Raw genomic sequence first — 23,167 nt, forward strand, 5'->3', positions numbered from 1 at the left:
TGTCTATTTCTCAGTCCTTACACCTGAATTTACTAGGCCAAGGATTTTCCATTTGTTTTGCAAATTCCAGGAGCACTTTTGAATTTGTACTAGGAAAGTTTATTTGCTTAAAAATTTTCCGTGTTGGGACGCCTGGGTGGCTCAGTTGGTTAAGCAGCTGCCTTCGGCTCAGGTCATGATCCCAGCGTCCTGGGATCGAGTCCCACATCGGGCTCCTTGCTCCGCAGGGAGCCTGCTTCTCCCTTTGACTCTTCCTTCCACTCTGTCTGCCTGTGCTCGCTCTCGCTCGCTCTCTCTCTGACAAATAAATTTAAAAAAATTAAAAAAAAAAAAAATTTTTCCGTGTTGACTCTAGCCCATCCCTGCATGGGGGTTAAAGTGGAATCAGTATAATAGGGGCTTTTAGTAGTGTATCATGATTTAACTGCAAGGAGTTTAACATTCTTGTAGGAGCCCCTGTTCTCACTTCCTATCTTGAAGCCTAAGACCTTGGGCCCTTTGCTGACCCTACAGTATAGCGGAGAATGGGTCCATTTACTTACAGCCCTGATTTCTAGTCCATTGCCCTCAATCTGTATGTCACCTTATGAGGCCAATTCTCTTACTACTAGTTTGCTATTTTAGCCATTTTATTTTTATTTTTAAAGATTTTATTTATTTATTTGACACAGAGAGAGAGAGATCACAAGTAGGTAGAGAGGCAAGCAGAGAGAGAGGGGGAAGCAGGCTCCCCGCCGAGCAGAGAGCCCGATGCGGGGCTCGATCCCAGGACCCTGAGATCATGACCTGAGCTGAAGGCAGAGGTTTTAACCCACTGAGCCACCCAGGTGCCCCTATTTGAGTCATTTTAGACCACTGGACTGACCCAGTGCATTAAGGACACTCCTCCTTATGCTGACCTATAGAAAATTTACTGTTGTTGGGGCACCTGGGTGGCTCTGTGGGTTAAAGCCTCTGCCTTTGGCTCAGGTCATGATCCCAGGGTCCTGGGATCGAGCCCCACATCGGGCTCTCTGCTCGGCGGGGAGCCTGCTTCCTCCAATCTCTCTCTCTGCCTACTTGTGATTTCTGTCTGTCAAATAAATAAATGAAAATCTTTAAAAAAAAAAAAAGAAAAAGAAAATTTACTGTTGTTGTTGTTATTGTTATGGCATTTGGAGAGGTGGAGGACAGGGTTCGAGTCCTGGTAGGGAGCAGATGCTTCTTTTGCTGATTATAAACCTAATTGGAGCTGAAAATTATTGGGTCTCTTTGGTTTCTCCCTTGTGACCTCGCTGAGGGAATAGATGCTGGGAATTCAGGCTAGTTTGGTAGGACAGGGTACCTGAAGGATTCCGTTTGTGGGTTGCTGAATTGAAAAGAGGTGATGATGGGTTGTTTTGGTAGAAAGGGATGCAGATCTGGAATTCAGGAGAAAGGTTTGCATTGGAGATTATTTATTTAGAAGACATTTGCATTTGGTGAATTCAAAAGAGGCAATCGTAGATTGAAGTCACCATTTCAGGTGGGAATATACACAAAAAGAAACCTACAGTTGGACCTCAGGAGTACTCACATTTGAGAGACTGAGGAAAAATGGGGACGAGCGAGTGGAGAAAGTTGAAAAGAAATGATAAGGAGAAAAACGTTGTTGTATTAGGCCCCTTTCCAATTTCTGCTTGGCCAAAACTTTTCCCCCTCCGCTCTTATAATTAATTGATTGGCATATAGTCAGTGCTTCACAAACTTCTGTTAAATGACTGACTGAATGGACTCCTAAAGAGATTTTCTAGGGGGAACCCAGGGTCAATAGTCCCCAGTGTTGAAACAAGACTAGAATGAATGAGGGAAGGTTTCTTTAAGAGGGTTTTGGATTTGGAGGATTAGGACATCACTAGTGAATTCACAGTATGCAGATTATAAACACTTAATCACCTCATGCTTAGATTATTAAAGCATGTAAAATGCAGATGTAAGACTTGATTCCTTGGATTAATGTGATGATTCAGTGATATAACTAGTAAATGATGTTAAGTACTTAGTTCTGCCTCTCATTCATTTACTAAAATGATAGTTAATGAGTGTTTACTATGGGCCAGGGGTGGCTACAATATCTGCAGATTGAGCAGTGAATAAAACAGGTAAGGTTTGTGCATTCATGGACTTTACAGTCAACCTGGGGTAAGTGACAGGTGATAACAAAGACATCCTAGCGTGACAGATGGTGTGCACAAATCAAAGAACGATCGTCTGATAGGATGTTGGGAAGGCTACGTTAAAAAGATTGGACAGGTAAGGCCTCTCTGAGGAAGTCACAGAAGCTAAGAGCTGAATGAGAAAAGAGCCAATATGGACTATTAACTGTTCTTCCCTTCTTCCTCTTTTTATTTCTTATTCTTCTTCTTTCCTCTTCAGCTGTCCGGCTCATTTCATCACATGACTTTTCTGTTCAAAACCCTTCCATGCCTCCCTGAGTGACTTTGCAAGTTGTTATATGGACTCAGCCGGCAGAGGAAAGTGCTGCTCTCCTGTTACCAGCTGGCTGTCAGCTCCACGTGGTGCTGTAGAAAAGGCATCCTTGCCCCAGGCAAAGGCATTTACACCTTCCAGGGAGACACATGATTAGAGAGAGCAGAGGCGCAGATGCAGACACAGGGGAGGGGGTGGATAGAAAGCTAACTGGGTCTTAATCTATTAGAAGAGGAAAGGCCTTTGAAAAGTGAATTAATGGTATTAATAGCTGTATCAGGTGAGTAGCTGGCCAGAGTTCACGGATAATGAGGCTAGGGTTGAATTCCCATATGGACCAGAGAGCTTCGTGTGGAGAAACTACGCTGTTTACTCCCTGACTATGAGACTTAGGCAAACACATAGCATTCTGAACCTCAGTTCCCCTCTGAAATGGGGATATGTACCCCACCTGCTTGCGCCATGTCATAAGGAAAAAATGAAAAAGTAAAGTGTTTTTTAAATTTTTTAATTTTTATTTATTATTTTTTTAAGATTTTATTTATTTATTTGTCAGAGAGAGAGAGCACGAGCGAGTACAGGCAGGCAGAGAGGCAGGCAGAGGCAGAGGCAGAGGGAGAAGCAGGCTCCCTGCCGAGCAAGGAGCCCGATGTGGGACTTGATCCCAGGATGCTGGGATCATGACCTGAGCCGAAGGCAGGCGCTTAACCCACTGAGCCACCCAGGCATCCCTAGAGTGCTTTTATTAAATGATAACTTCTAAATATGATCTTTCATTATTCCTGATTACATTATGATTTTCATGGTCTAGGCACCTTCCTTCCCTACTTGTTCTGCCCTGTGTATCAACTGACTATCTCTCCTACTGGATATTCGACCACGCTGTGAATGTTCCTTATAAATCAAGCGGGAGCCCTTCAGTAGGCTCATTACATTGACCCTGAGTTAAGAAGGTTATTTTCATAGAAAGAAACAACATATATTCTCAAGTGCTGGTGCTTGGGTTTATTCTATTCCCTCCTGGCTTAATCGTTGTCTTACTTATTTTAATGTTTGTTACAGTCGATTGTAGTGCTTCTAACCACTAAACACTAGTGTGGATTTCTGTCCCCTCGTATGAGTGAGTCCTAGGCTGAGTCCCCTCTGACCTTTGTCCTTTTGCCTGATCTCTGGAGAACTAGAAATTAGGTCATTTGGTGTTCACTACCCAGTGATGACTACTGTAGGACACATGTGCCTCCCCCCCCACCAAAACCCTGCTCATCATGGACACTACTAATTGATTATCGCACCACCTCCTATTGATGTGGTTTAATAGCTCTGACTAATGTGGGTTAATGTTGGTTACATGTGGCTACAAAGCATTTAAAATGTGGCTGGTCCAAGTTGATGAATGTTGTAAAATACAAACAAGATCATGAAGACCTCACAAAAGAAAAAAATGTAAAATATCTCAATTAATTTTACATCTATTGCAAGTTGAAATGATAGATTGGGTTCAATAAAATATGTATTAAGCTTAATTTTACCTGTTTATTTTAGCTTTTTATTTTTTTAAATTTATTTATATATTTTTTAATATTTTATTTATTTATTTGACAGAGAGATCACGAGTGGGCAGAGAGGCAGGCAGAGAGAGAGAGGGGGAGGTAGGCTCCCCGCCAAGCAGAGAGCCTGATGCAAGGCTGGATCCCAGGACCCCGAGATCATGTCCTGAGCCGAAGACAGAGGCTTAACGCATTAAGCCACCTAGGCGCCCCTTATTTTAACTTAAAAAAATATATATATTTATTTATTTTAGAGAGAGTGAGAGAGAGAGAGAGCACCAGAGTGGGGAGTGTCAGAAGGAGAAGCAGGCTTCCTGAGTAGGGAGCCTGATATGGGGTCAGTCCCAGGGTCCTGGGAACATGACCTGAGCTGAAGGCAAACACTTAACTGACTGAGCCAGGCACCTCTCTTTTAACTTTTTTTTTTTTTTTTAAAGGGCTACTAGAAAATGTAAAATTGTAAATGTGGCTCACATTTGTGGCTCATGTTCTGTTTCTGCTGTACAGTTCTGTCTTCAAATCATTCTCAAGACAGTTCTCTAGGCATCTGTAAACCAGAAATATAAGGCATTGTATTTTATGGGAGCAGGAGAGAGGTTGATCCATTTCGAGTTTACATCTCAGAATGAAAAAGAGAAACTTGAATTTATCTAATTTAGTGGCTTCCAAAAATGTCTTTGTATTAGAAAGGCCTAGGATCTTATAGATTTCCAGGTTCCACCCCTGAAGATTCTGGGAGAGTAATAGGTCTGAGATGGGGCCTGGATTATGTGTTTTCGCCTACTTCTCCTCATTCTTCTTTTTCTTCTGTTTCGTTCTTATTTTATATGATCAACTTAACTCTGCAATCCAGCTAGAGTTGGAGGGGGTAAGACAAATATGAAACCCATAGAACTGCAGTGAGAACACAAAGATTTTGGGATATTTTGAGCAGATAAGGATGAAGCGGGGCTCATCTAAGCTACAGAAGGAATGGTCTGATGGTTAAAACACAAATCAGATTTATTAGATTGTTCATGGTCAGCAATGGTGACGATCTTGCTGGTCTTGATGTTCCTTAATCCGAAGTGCTCCAGGGCTTCCACAATATTCATGCCTTTTTTTTTTTTTAATCGTGACAAAGCCCAGGCTTGGCATCCAAGCACTCAGTCTTGGCAGTGCACATGAAAAACTGGCAACCATTGGTGTTGGGTCCAGCATTTGCCATGGACAAGATGGAAGGACCCATATGCTTTAGGATGAAATTTTCAGCATTAAACTTCCCCCCATAGATGGACTTGCTACCAGTGCCAGTATGGCATGTGAAGTCACCATCCTGGCACAGAAATCCCAGAATAATCCTGTGAAAGCAGGAACCTTTAGAACCAAATCCTTTCTCCCCACTGCTCAGAGCATGAAAGTTTTGAACTTTGTTTGCAAATAGCAGGAAGGAGATGCAGACAAAGGCATGCCTTACATGTCCATGTCTAAGAACATAGTGGGGATGACAATTGCTGGGGAGTGTGTGTATCCGCCTGCATTGTGTGTGTTCAGTAAAATCTGGGAGATTCTGATGCACAGCCAAGTTTGAGAACCCCTGAGCAAGGACTTTTTTACATTTCTGTGAAGGGACTTTCCTGGGATGACAGGTTGTTACTGGAAGAGTGAGGACCAGAGCACATATTCGTCGTGGATTATATTTCGTACCACTGATTTCAAGAGTATTTTGTACTACTGTGCCTCAAGGGGCTTCACAGAATTCAGGGTGGGATGAGGAACTTGGGCTGCGTCTCAGTAGGATGGCACACCTCTCTTCCTTATTTGGCGAAAGCCTGGTTTGTCTCAGCAGCCCCCTCTGTTGTCAAAAATCCCCAGCATAGCTTGGCGTAGCTGACTTTGGGGAAGCAGAAGAGAGTGGGAGGGCCCTCAGAAAGATGTAGCCGGAAGGGTAATCTATGGGGGAAACTCTTTGCAGCCTACGCCCCTTAGAGCCAGAAGAGCCTGTGGAGGTTGTTTACTTGATTGCCTCTTGGTCTGGAGGAGGAAATTTGGATAAATAATTTCACTTCTCTGGGCCTCAGTTTTCACATCTGAACAAGGGGGGTCATGACATGTTCTGTCATTCTATTTTATAGTAGCAGTCTCATTAGAGACTATTGTAATACTCATAGAATAATGGTTTCTTTCTTTCTTTCTTTCTTTCTTTCTTTCTTTCTTTCTTTCTTTCTACCAGTATCTTAGTCCAAAAACACGTGGCTAGTTAGAGATAAAGGCCAGACTTTGGACTCTGGTCTCCAGGTTAACTCATCCCGTGCAATTTCAGCTAACAAAGGAGATGTGTTCAGGGGCTTCCAGAGGGATAGGGGCAGGAAAAGCTTACAAGGGAAGTTGAGGCTGCCCTCGTGGCTAGGTAAATTAAAGTCAGGTACCTACCCTCTTATTTATACATTCATTCATTACCAATTTATTCGGCTTATATTTATTGAGTACCTCTTACAGGATTGAAATTGCAAGATATGGGGATACTAAGTCAAGCTAGACAGGTTTTTGTTATAATCTATGTTTCTTGCTGTGTCTCCCTGAATATTTCTTTTGTCAGAAATATTCTCAATTAGCTGTCGCCATGCACAAATAACATGAAATAATAACAGCTGCCATTTACTGGGAGTTAATCATGTACCAGGCACAGTGCTAGGCACTTCCAGAATACTACCTTGGAGCACAGAAGAAGAAATAGATCTAGGGAGACTCAGTACATTTCCTAAGGAAAGACAGTAGGTGGTAGAGGTGGATGTATTTCCACCCTTTAAACCTCAGTGCTGTCTTGCTTTGGAAAGTATTTCCTTTTGCGAACAGCATTAGGTGGCTGTAAGGTCTTAGACAAAATGCCTATTTACTCATGAATGTTTGTCAAGCTGTCATTTACTTAGAGCAGTGAAAAATAACCTAAAATATTCAAAATAAACTGAAGTAAATTATAATACAGTATTTTTGAAGAATATTTAATTGCCTGGGAAAGTACTGTTCATAAAATGCTACTTCAAATATGAAGATTTATATCTCTTTGGTACTAATTTTGTAAAACACCCACCCACATCCCTAAGTATTGAGAAAAGGATGGAGAGTAATTCACTGTTGTTTTCAATACTGTTGTTCGGCATCAGTGTTTTGGGAGAGTCTTGTTTTCTCTGAACTTTTTGAGTTTCCCATACTTCCTCGGTTTTTCCTTTTCCCTTTTTTCCCTTCCCCGACATTTTATTATGACAATTCTCAAACATACAGAAAATAGGAAAGAATTTTTTAGTGAATACGCTTATATCCGCCACCTAGATTCTACAGTTAACATTTTATTACACTCCATCACTTATCTACCCATTTCCTTCCTTATCCATTTTATTTTTTGATGCATTTCAAAATAAGTTGTTGGCCTCAGTATACCTGTACCCAAATATTTCATCATGCATTACTGTTAAAATTCAGTATTTGTCGTGTACCTTTTTTTTTTCCTTATAAGGTAAGATTTACTTGTAAGACGACGTGCACAAATTCTGTGTACCATTCAGTGGGTTCTGACAAATACATCTACTTGACTAATCCTTAGCAAGATTCAGAACATCATCATCACCTTGGAAAGTACCTTCATTCCGGGTCAGTCCATTTCCCCAAAGCAACTTCTGTGCTTGTATTTTTCTGGCATGGGCTAGTTTTGCCTGTCACAGAAGTTCATGTAAACGGAATCATACAGGATGCAGACTTTTATGTAAAGTTCTTTAATTCGACATAATGTTTTTGAGATTTTCCCATGCTATTGCATATACCAGTAGTTTGTTCCTCTCTGTTGCTGGGGTGGGACACATGTACCACTGTTGGTATTTCTGTTCTCCTATTGATGGACACCTAGGCTATTTCCAGTTTGGGGCTATTATAAATAAAGCTGTTATTAACATTCTTATACAGTCCTTTTGTGGACATAGGTTTTTTTCCTCTTGGGTAAATCCCTGGGTATAGTTCTGGGTCATAGAGTAGGCATGTATTTAGTTTTCAAAAAAATTTTATTTATTTATTTATTTTTAAAAGATTTTATTTATTTATTTGACAGAGAGAGATCACAAGTAGGCAGAGAAGCAGGCAGAGAGAGGAAGGGAAGCAGGCTCCCTGCTGAGCAGGGAGCCCAATGCAGGACTTTATCCCAGGAACGTGGAATCATGACCTGAGCTGAAGGCAGAGGCTTTAACCCACTGAGCCACCCAGGTGCCCCGGTATTTAGTTTTGTAAGAAAAGTCCAGGCCCATTCTCAAAGCGGTTGTACCATTTTATACTTTTGCCAACAATGTAAGCAAGTTCTGATTGCTCCATACCCTTGCCAATATTTGATGGTGTTCATCTTTTTAAAAATTTTAATCATTCTGTTGGGTGTACAGTGGTATCTCTTTGTGGACCACGTATTATTTTTATACTCAGAAAAAAAGCTTGATAAAAAAATAAAACTGAAATGATGCCAAGGAAAAGAAAGAGAAAGAAAAAGTACTGGAAGTAAATTTGGTAAACTTAATAGTGCCCTTCCTTGATGATTTATGAAGGATTTTTTTCTTGTGCTACTTTGCTTTAGTTTCCAAATTGTCAAAAATAAGCCTGTATTAAAAAATAATAATAATAATAAGCCTGTATTCCTTTTGTTATGGTAGAAAATGTATCTTATTTGTAAAAAATTATTATCTATGAGAGTTAAGTCATTAATCAGAGACAGTTCAGTGATATTTTAGTAGTCATGACTGTGTGATAGCTTAAAACTGAAAAAAAGCTTAAAATGGGCCTTATATGTAAATACTCTTTGTATGAGAAAATGCTTCCTGTCTGGGCTTCAGTTTCTTCCTTTTTTTTTTTTTTTTTTTCTTTTTTTAAGAGAGAGAAAGAGCAAGAGCACGGGAGGGGTGGAGGGAGAGAGAGAATTTTAAGCAGGCCCCATGCTCAGTTTGGAACTCAGTGCCGGGCCCCATCTCATGACCCTGAGATCATGACCTGAGCTGAAACCAAGAGTTGGATACTTTATGGACTGAGCTGCCCAGGCACCCCTCTTCCTCTTTTTTTTATAAGTGGGTTGGAATAGGTAATTAGAATAGGTTATCCCCTCTCAGTTATAAAGAAAATGTGTGCAAAACTGATAGACATTTGAGGAAATCAGAGAGAGGACATACGGGCTTTGATGGGGAACAGAGGTTTGTTCCTTAGGAGTTTCAAGCTGAGAGAAAAAGAGCCATTTGCCCTGGGACTCATAAGAAAGGTCCAGAGCCACAGAGAGAGACTGTAGGATACAGTCTACAGCAAGGAGAATGTGAACTTCAGAGTTAGATGGTCCTGGATTCAAATTCCAAAGCAACCCTCTTCTTGATCTTCGATCTTGGGCAAATGCTTTAATCCCTCTGAGTCTCAGCTTTTGCTCTGCAAAATGAAGATTGTAAAATCTTTATCCTTTGGCTGTGTGTGTGTGTGTGTGTGTGTGTGTGTATTCTGAATCAAATAACATTTACAGACATTATCATGGGTCAGTCTTCTGCCTTGGAATATAGTAGGCAAGTGACTGGCGGGGGAGGGGAGAACTTGGAATAGAGGGAAATAAAAGGGGCCAGAGACGAATTTAGAAATCTAGATTGTGAAGGCCTAAAGGAATGCTAGAGACTCTCATCAAAGCCCTCACTTTTCAGAGGAAAGAAATAAGGTCTGGCATTGATTCCCCATGGGGACGGCAGCCAGGCCATTATGGGAACCCAGGTGTTTTATTTTCCAGTTTCATCATGAAGCTTCAGGTAACTTCACAATTTGAGTCTAGCTTGATGGCAGTCAGATGAAGTAGAATTTTTTTGCCACTTTGCTTGGGGTTTTCACATGCTGTAATCAGCAAGAGAACAGAAACAGGCTCTCCAGGAGACTTGTCTGTGGAAGATTTAATGCTTCAACTCTTTAAATTTTACAAGCTCAAGTGATATGCATAAAAACCATGCTGTTGGTCAGCTTAGCTTGGTCCCGGAACTGTCTGTTGCATTTGACTCTGATTCTTCCTAAGCTCAGGCACAAACTTCTCTGGAAAGTACCTCCTGCCCACCGAGGGGTTTCCTGTGTATTAATTTCATCCATGAGAAGTTTCCTGCATTGTCCTGGCTTCCAGGCTAAACACTTACTGTCTGACAATTGTATGATTTTCTGACACTTCCATGGGAGACCAAATATCCCTGCCACACTGATTTGTCCTGATTAATTTCTGTCAAAGTTGTTTACCACTTGTCTGGTGGTGTTAGCTTGCTTCTGTGCTTAATTTCAGAGAAAAGGATTTCTTTTCACAAAGCTGAAAAGGAAGCACTTAGAATCCTTCCTTTCAAACCGTCAGGTTTTTTTGGTCTATAGAAGCAACTTCCTGGGTGGTTTCATTGGCGGAGTAAAAGAAAAGAAAAATCAAGGTCCAGCTTGAGTTTCCTCTTGCTCCTTTGACCTGAATCTCCTTGAAAAGTCTTTTTTCCCTGCATACCACCCCCTTCACCAACTTTGCAAGGGGGTGCTCTAGGGTAAGCACTCTCAGCCCTGGAGATCTTGAGATAGGAAATAACACCAAGCCATCCAAGGGGTAGGCCCCCCTTCCCTCCGTTTTAGAGGGGGATTTTTACTCCAGCCTGATTCAAAAAATAATGAACCTCTTGTGAGCAAATCTCTTAGGAAACATCTGATGTAGTTTTCTAAGATGTTGGTCAGAGGAGCGAGAGGACTTTGGGACGCTATCAGGACTGACTCTGGATCTGTCTTATCTTATTTATCTGCCAGAATCAGGGTTAGCTTCCTGATGGAAGGAACAATTTCTGCCACACTCCTTCAACCCAAGACAGAAAACACAGAAGAAATATTGATGCATTCTTCTGCTTTCCAACACAAATGTATTTCATAGAGTCCTTGCTGCTACAAAGAAATTCTTTGAAAGCAAAATGTAAGAGAGCTTTGTTCATAGAAAAGTCCTTTCTTCCCTTGGCTAAGGGCTCCTTGTTCTTTTGCCATCTTTACTCTTTCCCTTGCCTGCTTTGTTTATATGACAAAGTCAATATTGTACTCCACTTACTGACATTCACTGTGGTGAGGAAGATGGAGTTGTATGTTTTGGCCCCAAGGGCAATGTGGTGAAATAGAAAGGCCCGGGACTCAGTCTGGTGTCATAAATTTAGGCTCTGGTTTTGCTGATGATTTCTCAGACCTCAGCATCACCAATCATATCTAAGAATAAGACTTTACAAAATATTCTTCATAACACGTGTGAAACATTTAACATAGGTTCCGGCACCCGGTTCGTTCTAGCTGTAGTTGACTTAGATGTTCATCTCACCAACTGCTTTATTCCTTAATGGGTATGTGTGGCAGGTGACTGGACTCCTGTAAGAGTATGGTAAGGAGGGATGCTGAAAGGGGACCAGGATATAGGAAGAACCGAACAATATTTGTTGAAGGCCCACATTGGCTCGTTCTTTTTCTGAGGGTTGACTCTTCAGGAGTGGGTTAGTGTGTGATGTAGTAGAAATGTAATAGATTTTGAGTAAGACAGATTTGGGCCCCAGGTTCTGTTCTACTGACTTTAGTTGTGCAATGTTGTGGAAGTTCCTTAAAATACCTCTTTTATAGGTTTAGTAAAGTGACCCAAGTTTTCTGTGCTCTTCCCTGCCTTCCATACCTGAAACTGAGAGAACTAGACTAGAGCACTGGAAATGACTCCATTCTCTGTGTGAAATCAGCCCTGAAGAAGCAATTAAGGCAGCCTAAAGGTGTTGGCAGAAGCCTAATAAACCTCATGGGCATGTTATTTGGGGTTGCTAACCTTCCTCACAATTGGACTCTTCTATTCACAGATTAGCACCAATAATAAGCCCCATTGAAGAGAATGACTCTAATTGGTTCCTAGTTGTTGCTCTGGGATAAAAGTTGACCATCTATTCTGAGAATGGTCTTTCTGAGGCTGTGTCTGCAGTTGGCTCAAATGAGCTGATAAATCAGTGAAAAATTCACTTCACAGAGTCATTGGGTCTGAGCAAAGCTCTGACTTCTTGTGCAGGTTTGTGTGTGAGTGTAAGTGTGTGTGTGTGTGTGTTTGTAGTGCATTAGAGAGAGGGAATGTGTGTGTGTATGAGTTTAAAATCATGATGTGGACAAATGAAAATACTTAGAAAAATAAACTAACCAAAGGCTCCCCCCAAATCTGCTTGCTTGACTCATCTCTCCTACGTTAGTGTAGCTTAAAAAGCAAAAGGAAAGCATTTTTTCATAATGAACATGACCTGTCACAAATTCCAATGCTTTAAGAGGAAAACAAAATGATGAGAAGATTCAGCCCCAGGATTGAAGATACACCACACCTTTCTCTCCAGGAAATTATTCTAGGAGGGATATCCAAAGTCAGGTATTATTTTGGTTAAGGCCCATTGTGTAGTTTTTTCCTTGAGTTGACTTCCTTGTATTCTTTCATTGTGGTAAAATATAAATAACATTGACCATTTTAGCCAATTTGAAGTGTATAGCTCAGTGGCATTAAATACATTCATCCTCTCGTGCAACCATCACCAACACCATTCTCCAGAACTTTTTCTTTCATCTTTCCAAACTGATACTCAGTATGCATTCAGTCCTTCAGATTTTTCTTTTTAAGACTTTATTTATTTATTTGACAGACAGAGATTACAAGTAGGCGGAGAGGCAGGCAGAGAGGGAGGAGGAAGCAGGCTCCCTGCTGAGCAGTGAGCCCAATGCAGGGCTTGATCCCAGGACCCTGGGATCATGACCTGAGCGGAAGGCAGAGGCCTTAACCTACTAAGCCACCCAGGGACCCCAGTCCTTCAGATTTTTAAGAGACAGCAAATTACAGATTTTGGAACCATCTGTTCCTTATTCACATGAGGAGTTAGCGCAAGAAATAGCACATTCTTTCTCTTTCCTTATTTATTTATTCAGTTGCTCAACTGGTGTATGCTGATTACTGATGATGAGCCAGGCAGGTACTGTGTGAGGATGACGTTGAACAGACCAGACAGAATCTCACCCTCTCCGATTTTACCGATTGTTCTCTTCGTGTTGTGGTGGGCAGAATAATGGCCCTCCAGAGATATCCATGCCTTAACCCCTGGAACCTGTGACAGTGTTTCTTTACATGACAGAAGGGGGAGTGAGATGTGATGAAATTAAGGATTTTTCTCCCCTTTTATATTTATATTGACATAAAAGAAAAAAAGAAGAATGTTATGGTTGTAGGGTAAGAATCTTGAAACAGAAATTATCCTGAATTATCTGGCTGCACCCAGTGTAATTATAAGGATTCTTTTTTTTTTTTTAATAAAGATTTATTTATTTACTTGAGAGAGATAAAGAGGGAGAGAGAACATGAGTGGGAGGGACTGTGGGAGAGGGAAGGAGAGAGAGAGAAGCTCAAGTGGACTCCCCACAGAGCGTGGAGCCTGATGTGGAGCTTTGTCTCACAACTGCAAACTAACTCATGACCTGAGCTGAAACCAAGAGTTGGGTGCTCAACCAACTGTACCACCCAGGCACCCCTATAAGGACTCTTATAAGGGGAAGATGGAGGGTCAGAGAAGGAGATAAGACAGCAGGACTGAGTGATGGGAAGGGGTCCATGAGCCAAGGAATGTGCAAAGCCTCTAGAATCAGGAGAAGGAGAGGAATGGATCTTGTAAAGCCTCCAGAAGGAACACAGCTTTCTTGACACCTTGGCTTTGGTCCTTAAGATTCATTTTGGACTTCTAATCTCTAGAACTGTAAATATAAGATAATTTGTGTTGTTTTAAGCCACTACTTTGTGGTAATTTATTATAGTAGCAATAGAGAACTAATACTAATACTTGTCTTTTTGCTTAGTGTTAAGGAGTTTCCTTATTATGAGTTTTCTCTGGTTAGCTCAGGAAACAGGCCAGTGTAAAGATTTTGCTCTCTAAGTTCTGCCTGTCCCTTGTCATCAGACCTGTGTCTGGACTTTCAGCAGACTATGACTTGTATTGAATTCATCCCTTATTTTTCTCACTGCCTAGTACCATATTAGGTGCACTAAATGCCTAGCACTCCATCTAGGAGGCATGCTACACTTGGCTCAGGTCCTTTCTGCATACAGGTCAACAACATTCAGGAGAGGAGGTCATTCCTTTACTTAGTAAATTTACAGATGCATAATGACTTTGCCGGCAGTAAGTGATGACTTTGCCTGCAGTAAAGGGTGGCTGCCAAGTGCTGGTAGTGTATTGACATGTGCTGTGTAGTAAACTATAAGATAGATGATTTTTCTGAGAACCAGATAAAAGGCATAAGTGTTCTGTGCAGGAGTCTTTCTTATGCTAAAAATAAAATCTTTGACAATTCTAAACTCTCAATATTTACTTCGTCTTGTGCTTGTCTGAAACAGTACTCCCTACCCTTTTTGTTGCATGATTCTCTCTTAAGAACAAAAAATGATATTTTTCAAGCTTTCAGACTTCATTCTGTGTCCTTCCTCTCCAATCTGCTGGTCAGAGAGAGGTCAGGGCTGAGTGGGTAAAGGAGTAAATTGCTCACTGTCTTGGGAAGACAAAAATGTGAGCATGACAGTGGGAACTCCAGAGAAGAACTGATTAACCTCAGGCCAGAGAAGAACTGATTCTTCCATTTACTTGATTTTTGGAGATCCTCATAAAAGTGAGTATCTTTTTACAGGATAAATCTGAGGGGCTAGCTAAACTCATCTTTTTCATGTCAGAAATGAAATCTTAGGCACAGAAAATTGAACCTCTTTAAAATGGCTTATAAGGTCCTTCACGACCCAGCCGAAACCCTTTTCCCTATCTGTCCAGCCTCATCTTCCACCATTTTGTCTCCTAATCTCCCAACCATTCTGAATTTTTTTTAGTTCCTCTAACATTCTGAGTCTTTCCTGGGTCCTAGCTTGTACCTGACTCGGCCTGAACCAGGATTTCTTCTCCTCTGTTTCCCCACACTTGGGCTTGCTGACTCCTACACAACCTTCAGTGTAGAGGTTGCTCCCTCAGGGTAACTTTCTGTCCTCTCACGCCATTGATCCTTTGCAACACAGCTCTTACACACTGTCTTATGGATGCCGTTTGCTTGTCTTTCTCCCGACTAGACTATAAGCTTCACGAGGGTCTCTTGCATGGGGGCCTGTGTGTCTTTTGTGTTCATTGTTTTCCCCACTGTGCTTGACACTTCCTTCGAACAGACTGGCACTCTGCCACAGGCCAAATCTACCTCAGTCAGCCATTTATGTGCCACCATTTGTTTTAATTGCACAGTTGTACATGACCGAGCAAACGGCAGGTAGGTACCTGTAATCAAACAGTCCGGAGATTTTAAGCACTTTTGTTCATTCCTGGAACAGTCACTGAGCCTTGGCAATAGGCAATTTAAATTCTGGACAACGAGTTTTCAAGCTGCTTCAATGGCTACATTTTGAGAATGGTGGAAAAACTCCGACCCTTTGATAATTAGACTGAATCAGTTTTCATAATTCTACTTTATGCACTAGAATGGTTAGCAAACTTCATTATCAGCAGCCTGATGAGAAAGCTTTTAGCTTCTAATATAGACCTTGTGCATAATTTCGATGTGCAACCAAACTATGGCCACTCTGCACAGCAGTGTTTCTTAGACAAAATGATCTTATAGTTTCATCATTATAAATAATTTCAAAGTAGGTTCAGGAAGGGCATACAATTGGCCTCTTGTTTATGTGTGTTTGATTCAGAGGAAGGACAGCTGACTGCCACAGTTGAAAGCAGCCACCGTATACCTCTGTGACACAGGTGGCCTGCATTTGCGGAACTTGTAAATCTCTATCTCTTCTCTTGCTCTGTATATCCAGAACATTGCCAGATTCTAAAAGACTCTGACTAAGAGGAATACATCTTTAAGAAATTTCTAGAAAAGACATATGACTTATTATCTGACAGAGCATCCCAGGCTTCCCCATTTGTAACACTCATAAATCACTCCTTCAGCGTCTCTTTAATCCACAGTAGGCTGAAGCATGAGACTTTGTCAAGGCAGAGACCATTTCTGTCTTTGCCACTGAGTTCTCAGCACACAGACAGTTCATATGTATTTGTTGGATGGGTAGATGAGGGACACATGAATGAACTTCCATAGCCATGTGTTGGCATATATGCACTTTTATCTTTTTTTTTTTTGCACTTTTATCTTTGTACTTTACTTGAAGTTAGCACTTTATAGCTTATTTGGAAAATTGCTTTGCTTCCTCTTTCAATTAAAAATGCTATGTGATAGGGGTGTCTGGGTGGCTCAGTCCATTAAGCATCTGCTTTCGGCTCTGGTCATGATCCCAGGGTCCTGGGATCGAGCCCCACATCGGGCTCTCTGCTCAGCAGGGAGCCTGCTTCTTTCTGCCTCTCTGCTGCTTGTGATCTCTGTCTCTCTCTGTCAAATAAATGAATAAAATCTTAAACAAAAAAAAAGAAAAAAGAAAAAAAATGCTGTGTGATAAACCATCCCAAAACTTATGACTTACCTCTCAGTAACATTTCTTTTGCTCACACAACTGCATTTTGAATAACGCTCAGTGGAGGAAGCGCATTTCTGCTCTCCTTGGTGTGGGCTGGGGCAGCTTGGCCATTGGAGAGGGGAGTCATTTGAAAGCTGCTCCTTGCCTAGGCTGGGAATCTTGAACAACCGGGGGCTGGATCAACCAGGGCTCCTCTGACATCTCTTTCAAGCTCTGCAAGGTCTGTGTAATCTCTCTAGCAGGCAGCTTCAGGGTAATTGGAATTCCTACATGATAGCACAGGGCTCCAGAGGCACATGTTCTAAAGAGAGAGAAAAAGACAAGTAGAAGTTGTATTGCTTTTTGTCATCTAACCTCCTAGGTCTCATGGCGCCACTTTCTGCTGCATTCTATCCCTTTGAAGAAGTCACTGTGGTCAGCCTATAATCGAGGAGAGGTTGAATTAGATCGTACCTTTTGTGGGAGAACTCAGAAACATGTTTCAAAACCATCACTCACCCATTCACTGTTCCGGAAGTTTTGTAAAATCAATAAAGTCAAAATCAATTAAGTTGAGGCTTGAAGGTTTGTTCTGCATGAGAACTCCTGCAGAGAAGTGAAATTAGAATACCATTGTCACTTCTTACATCTAGGCATGAAAATAAGGAGTTTGAATGAGGATCTTTTCTCTCCAGTGGAAGCCAGAGCACTGTAGCTTCTCCAAAGGGTAGAATTTGGGGTTCATTTCTGTCCTTTAGATGGGTGCAAGTGGGACTCTTATGAAGGGAGAAGAGATAAAACAGGCATTAGTGGGCATTAGTAGGCATAAGCTTTACAGTACCCTCGTTGCTTCCCACCACCCTGGCTTGTCCCCCAGCCTAGGGTTTCAGGAAGAACGGTTAGTGGCTTTCCTGATCCTCCAGTTGCCCTTTTCAGACCATTTCTTCCCCAGCGACTCCCACAGCTGTGCAAGGTATCATTTCTATCCTAAATACATTTTCTATTCTATAATGCTGAGAGTGGTTCTGTTATCTGATTGAATTCTGACTGACAGAGAAGAAACCGCCATCATGTTATTCTATAAAAAATTCTTATTTTTGACTAAATATAGCTTGAATAGCTTTTATTTGTAATGTGAAGCCTCAACTTCATATAGATGAGCTATGTGCTATAAACCATGTATGCAGGACCTTTTAAAACCTAATGGAGTTCCCCAGAACACTTTGCATTGATTTCTATTAGCATCAATGCAAAGATGGATAGAGATGGATTGCTGCTGAGGTTCCTGAGGCCATGCCCCATAGACCCGATGTGTGAAGAGGGTCAACTCTTCCTTATCCCCTACCCACTGGTCTGAGGAATCTTACCTTAGATTACTCTCAAAGTACCAAAGGACCAAGTGACCGACCACTCCTCTTCACTCTAGAATAAACTAGTTAGTTGCAAACTAGTTGCTCCTAGAATGCCTTGCCCAAATCCCCTCTGGGCAGCTGACTGAGTAGTTATAGCCTTATTAGAAAGAGCCCATCTCTCCTGACCCTAGACAAAGCCTTCAGGACTTACAAGTCTGATTTGGGTTTGTAATCAGGGCCCTCCTATTCCCCACCCCTCTCAAGCAGCTTTCCTTTTTGGCCCTGGAACAGAGGCACTTTGGGTAGGGGTGAATACCATTCATTCTTTCCTGATAAGACAAAGAGGCGGACCCATAGATTATTCTGCAGTAAATTCTCAATAAACCATCATGCTACATATGTAAAATACCTTTTGCTATTAAAAGAAGCTTATGAAACCCAGATGAAATAGTGTATAGGAAATTTTATTTTCTTTTATTTTCTCACTGTTCGTGGGTATAGATGTGAAAAATTTCCTGGATGGAAGTGACGTTAAAACAAGGGCAGAGCAAAAGGGTTTTCAGGATGGAAGCAATCACAGAGGGAGTAGTACCTCTCTTTTGCAGATCTGTGAGTTTGCTGACTCTTTTTTTTTTTTTCTCTCAGAACTTCTAAATATGGTGAGTTTCTTCTGAGTCCCTGAAAATGGGCCAAATGTTTGCCGAGTATTTAAAGAACTCAAGGGAATGTTTCTAAGTTCTGAGGATCTCCAAAAGGGAGGTGGGGGAGGATTAAGGAGCTGCCGGGTTTATTCCACAGATGTGTGTTTCACTGACCTTTGTTCTTAAAATACCTGACAAAGTGGAGTCTGTAAGAGTTGAAATTACGTGACTGGACCAGACTCGGCTGCAATCTGCACTTTCTCCAAATGTAGGGATCTAGAATAAGGGTATGTTAGAGAACGTAGGTGTTAGTGGAAGTTTTCCTCCTAGCTCTTCCCTTTATTACCTGTGCGAACTTTGTGCCAGGGACTCACTGTCCTTAAGCCTCAAGTCCTTGTCCCTAAAATAGAGGCAATAACATCATCTAACTTGCCTCATAGAACTGATGGCAGTATGGGCTTGTGGTTAGGTGTGCGGACGTGTAGGTGGCGTGTCCAAGTCCCACTGCTGGCTCTGCGGTGTACTAGCTGTGTGTGTGTGAGCTCCAGCAACCACCTTACCTCTCCAGCCCAGTGTCCCCATATGGAGAATGGAGCTAACCACAGGATGTAGCTCCTAAAGTTGCTATAATAATTTCATAAATCAAGAGAAGTAAAGTACTTTGGGAAGTGCTAGGACCTAGGAGAGCTCGGGAAATGAAGTTCTTCATTAGAATCAGGAATGAATTTGGGGGAGCCAATGTCAAAAAGCCCAAGTGGTTTTCTGGTGGATACCACATCATGGGGGATGCAGGGTAGATAGGAGGTGCAGAACTATCTTACATGGCATGAATTCTTTGCCTGGAAAGGTTCTTTGGACAGATATCTATATCTCACTTATAGACTGATGCTCAGAATGTAATTGAAGAATAAATTTATTAGCCTAAGGCAGTGGGTTTTTGTTATCTATTGCTGCATAAAAACTACCCCTAAAACTAGTAACTTAAAATAACAAGAACCCGGGCACCTGGGTGGCTCAGTGGGTTAAGCCTGTGCCTTCGGCTCAGGTCATGATCTCAGGGTCCTGGGATTGAGCCCGGCATTGGGTTCCCTGCTCAGTGGGGGAGCCTGCTTCCCTTCCTCTCTCTCTGCCTCCTGCTCTGCCTACTTGTGATCTCTCTCTCTGTCCAATAAATAAATTTTTAAAAAAAAATCTTAAAAAAACCAACAAGAACCATTTATTATTCTCACAATTCTTTCAATTGACCGGGCAATTTGTTTCACATATTGTTAGGGGAGGCTGCATCCGTCTGGGGCGCTCATTTGGGTGGGATGCCCAAGACAGTTTGCTCCTGTGGTACACAGGCAGTGCTGGCTGTTGGCTGTGAGCTCCACTGGGGATGCCAGACGGAGCACCTTGGTTCCCCTCCACATATCTTTCCCACGCAGCTTTGGTTGCTCACAGCATGTGTCTGGGTTCCAAGTGGTAGGAAGTGGAAGCTGCTAGTCCTCTGAGATACGGGCCCAGAAATTTCAGAATGTCACTTCCGCAGGCTTCTATTGCGCAAATCAGTCACAGGGCCGACCCAAATTTAACTGGAGGAAAAAGAAATAAACTTCATCCCTTGATGTGAGGAGCCATAATCAGGGAGAGGAAGGGCGTGCAGGACAGAGACTAGCTATCAGTACCCCCCATCTATTGCTGTGTAACCGAGTACCCTAAAACAAACAGCTTGAAACAATGGACATTTATGCTCTCTCATGGTTTCTGAGGGTCAGGGATCTGGGAATGACCTAGCTGAGTGGTTCTGATTTCAGAGTCTCTCACAGTATTGCAGTCAAGCTGTGGGCTGGTGCTTCAGGTTCTGAAGGAGCTGGAGTATCCCCTTCTTAAGCTGATTCATGGGGCTGTTGGAAGGAGGCTTTCAGTTTCCCACCGCAAGCTTCTCTCCCCGGGGCTGCTCCTGGGATGGTTTCCCCCAGTAAGAGAGATCTAAGGAGAGATGGAGGGAGGGAGAGGGAAAGAGAGAAGGGGAAAGAAAGGCAGAGAATGACAGAGAGATCAAGCCTAGAACTGAAATCATTTTATAACCTCATCTTGGAGGTGACATACCGTTACTCCTGCTGTTGGTCCTATAGACCCGACCTGGTACAGTGTTGGGGGGGAGCAGCTGTAAAACGGTGTGGCTTGGGGATTCCTGAGCTTCATTTGAGGGGCTGCCTACCCTAGTACGATGTGGCGGTGCTGTGCACGGGAAGAGCTCGTTAATTGCAGATTTCTTGTTTGAGACTGATGTGGACCACACTTTGAGGAATGTTGGTTGGACCGAGGCTTTAATCTTATTGACAGGCTGAGGACCATTGTCTGCTGCAAGCGCACGTTGACCATCAGGGTGAGCAGACATGGGTTTCTCCTTTGCCTCCCACTAGGATTGGATACACACTAACTGTGAAGACTGCCAACCCCTGGGGTATTTGGAGCAGATGCCGCTGACAGGTATAGGAGATTTTTGGTTTTGGGTTCTTCAGGGAGGTCTTTTCTTTTGAAGATTTTATTTATTTATCTATTTATTTGAGAGAGAGGGAGAGAGTGAGGGAGCCCAAAAGCGTGAGCAGGGAGAGGAGCAGAGGGTGGAGCAGGCATTCCACTGAGCAGGGAGCTCTGTCCCAGGACCCAGGGATCATGACCTGAGCCGAAGGCAGACCCTTAACCGACTGAACCCCCAGGCGCTCCTTCAGTGAACTCTTTGCCTGTTTTTGTTTTTGTTTTTTAATTTTCCTAAGCTATAGATCTCTGCTTTTGATTGGCATATGTGCTGTCAGAGGTAAGAGTCCCTGTCCGTGCTGCTGACTTGCAGATACTCATCACATGCATGTGGACATCGATGATGTCACTACCAGTGGGTTTCGTTGTTTCTCCAGGAAGACACTCAATTCCTAACCTTCCGGTTTGGCTCGTATCACTATAGGAAATCCCTCCAAATATATCTGGATTTGTCTCTCCCTCCTTCTCTCCCTTTCTTCTTCCTTCCTTATTTTCCTCTCTCCCTTCTAGTCAACAGAACACCTGTTTAAGAGTCACCTTTTGGGCCGTCTGCGGAGGTCACAATGATTTTTTTCTTCTCTTTGGCCCTGTTTCCATTGTCCTCAGTAGTTGTGTTTGAATCCTATAGCCCTGACCGACTGAACTTAGTAAATTGGACCACTGTGGGTACCTGACTCAAACTAGGCATTCTCATTCCTTCCCTGGAATTTGGAATTGGGACCAAAGAGGAGACAATAAGCATCCTGCCCTGTAGGGGCAAAAATTGTGGTGGAACTGAGTCCCTCCACCACCATCCTCCCCTTGCGCTGTGTAATCTGATAATAGAATAGTCAGTCTGTAGTGCAGAGCAGATGCAGGGATGAATTGGTGATGGAAATGGGAGACTATGACTTTTGGATTCCAGATGACTTTCCCTTTCTTGTATCTGTCTCTTCTAGGATCTTGGCTTGCATTTTGTGTGCTTTCTGTGTATGCTTATAATTTGTACCCCACCTCTCCACCCTTTTAAATTTAAGCTCGCTCCCACAGATTTGTTACTCCATTTTAAAAAGATTTTATTTTTAAGGGGCATCTGGTGGATCAGTGGTTTTAGCCTCAGCCTTCGGCTCGGGACATGATTTCAGGGTTCTGGGATCGAGAGCTCCGCACTGGGCTCTTTGCTCTGCAAGGAGTTTGCTTCCCTTCCTCTTTCTGCCTGCCTCTCTGTCTGATCTCTGTGATCTCTGTCTGCCAGATAAATAAAAGACATAGCCCCGCATCAGGCTCCCTGCTCAGCGGGGAGTCTGCTCCTTTTTTTTTTTTTTTTTAAAGATTTTATTTTTAAGTAATCCCTACACTAAATATAGGGCTTGAATTCACAACTCTGAGATCAGGAGTCTCATGCTCTACTAACTGAACTAGCCACATGCTGCTCTGTTACTCAATTATTAATACAATCCATGTATATGGGCACTATGGCTATGACTGTAACCTGGTGAGTTCAGATATTAAAGGGGAAGATTCTTGCTTAAGGCCACCTGTAGAATAATGGATGCATGGACATAAGGTGATGGGAGCACTGAGGAGGGACTCTTTACTCCATCTGAGAGTGCTGGCAAAGATTTCGTGGGGCAGGGGAGGTTTGAACTGGGCTTTAAAGGATGGTAGGAGTTGATGAGAAATGACAAGAATCTAAGTACAGTGTGGTCAGACTGGTGTGTAGAGGTATGAGGGAGAGCAACTATTGAAATCAGAGATGCTATTTGATGCCAGGAAAGTCAAGGGTTTCTTATGTTATGCTAAAAATAATAAGACATATTTTCAAAAGAGAAATGAAGATAATCTAAAGCATAATTTGGAACAATTGGTCTGGAATATCTCCTCATTATGTATTCATTTACTATGCACTGTAATAGAGCTGGTCCTTATAAGTGCATTTGGAATTCAAATGACTCTCATATATACCTTTTGTAAGGTTTGGCCTGTACTTTAGAGGAAGCTATTGAAAAACATCCATAAGCTTCCATTCTGGTTGTAATATTTCCATGGCATGGGAAAGGCATTAAAAAGAAGATTTTCATACATCACATTTGGCCAGGCAGATGTTAATTAGAAACAAAAGCAATTTGTGTTTAATTTAATGGTAGTGGGAGATTCATTATCCTGTTCTCTGGTCAGACACAG

The 23,167-nt window shown here is 42.2% G+C and overlaps 1 long non-coding RNA gene and 1 pseudogene across 1 annotated transcript in view; one reads left to right on the plus strand and one right to left on the minus strand.

Moving 5' to 3' along the window:
• LOC132027812 (uncharacterized) overlaps positions 1–23,167 on the plus strand; it is a 132,877-nt gene that overhangs the window by 41,180 nt on the left and 68,530 nt on the right. The gene's annotated exons all lie outside the window — the stretch shown is intronic.
• On the minus strand, positions 4,952–7,617 carry LOC132028115 (peptidyl-prolyl cis-trans isomerase A-like; annotated as a pseudogene).

The sequence above is a fragment of the Mustela nigripes genome, chromosome 12 (assembly GCF_022355385.1).
Source record: "Mustela nigripes isolate SB6536 chromosome 12, MUSNIG.SB6536, whole genome shotgun sequence".
Lineage (NCBI taxonomy): Eukaryota > Metazoa > Chordata > Mammalia > Carnivora > Mustelidae > Mustela > Mustela nigripes.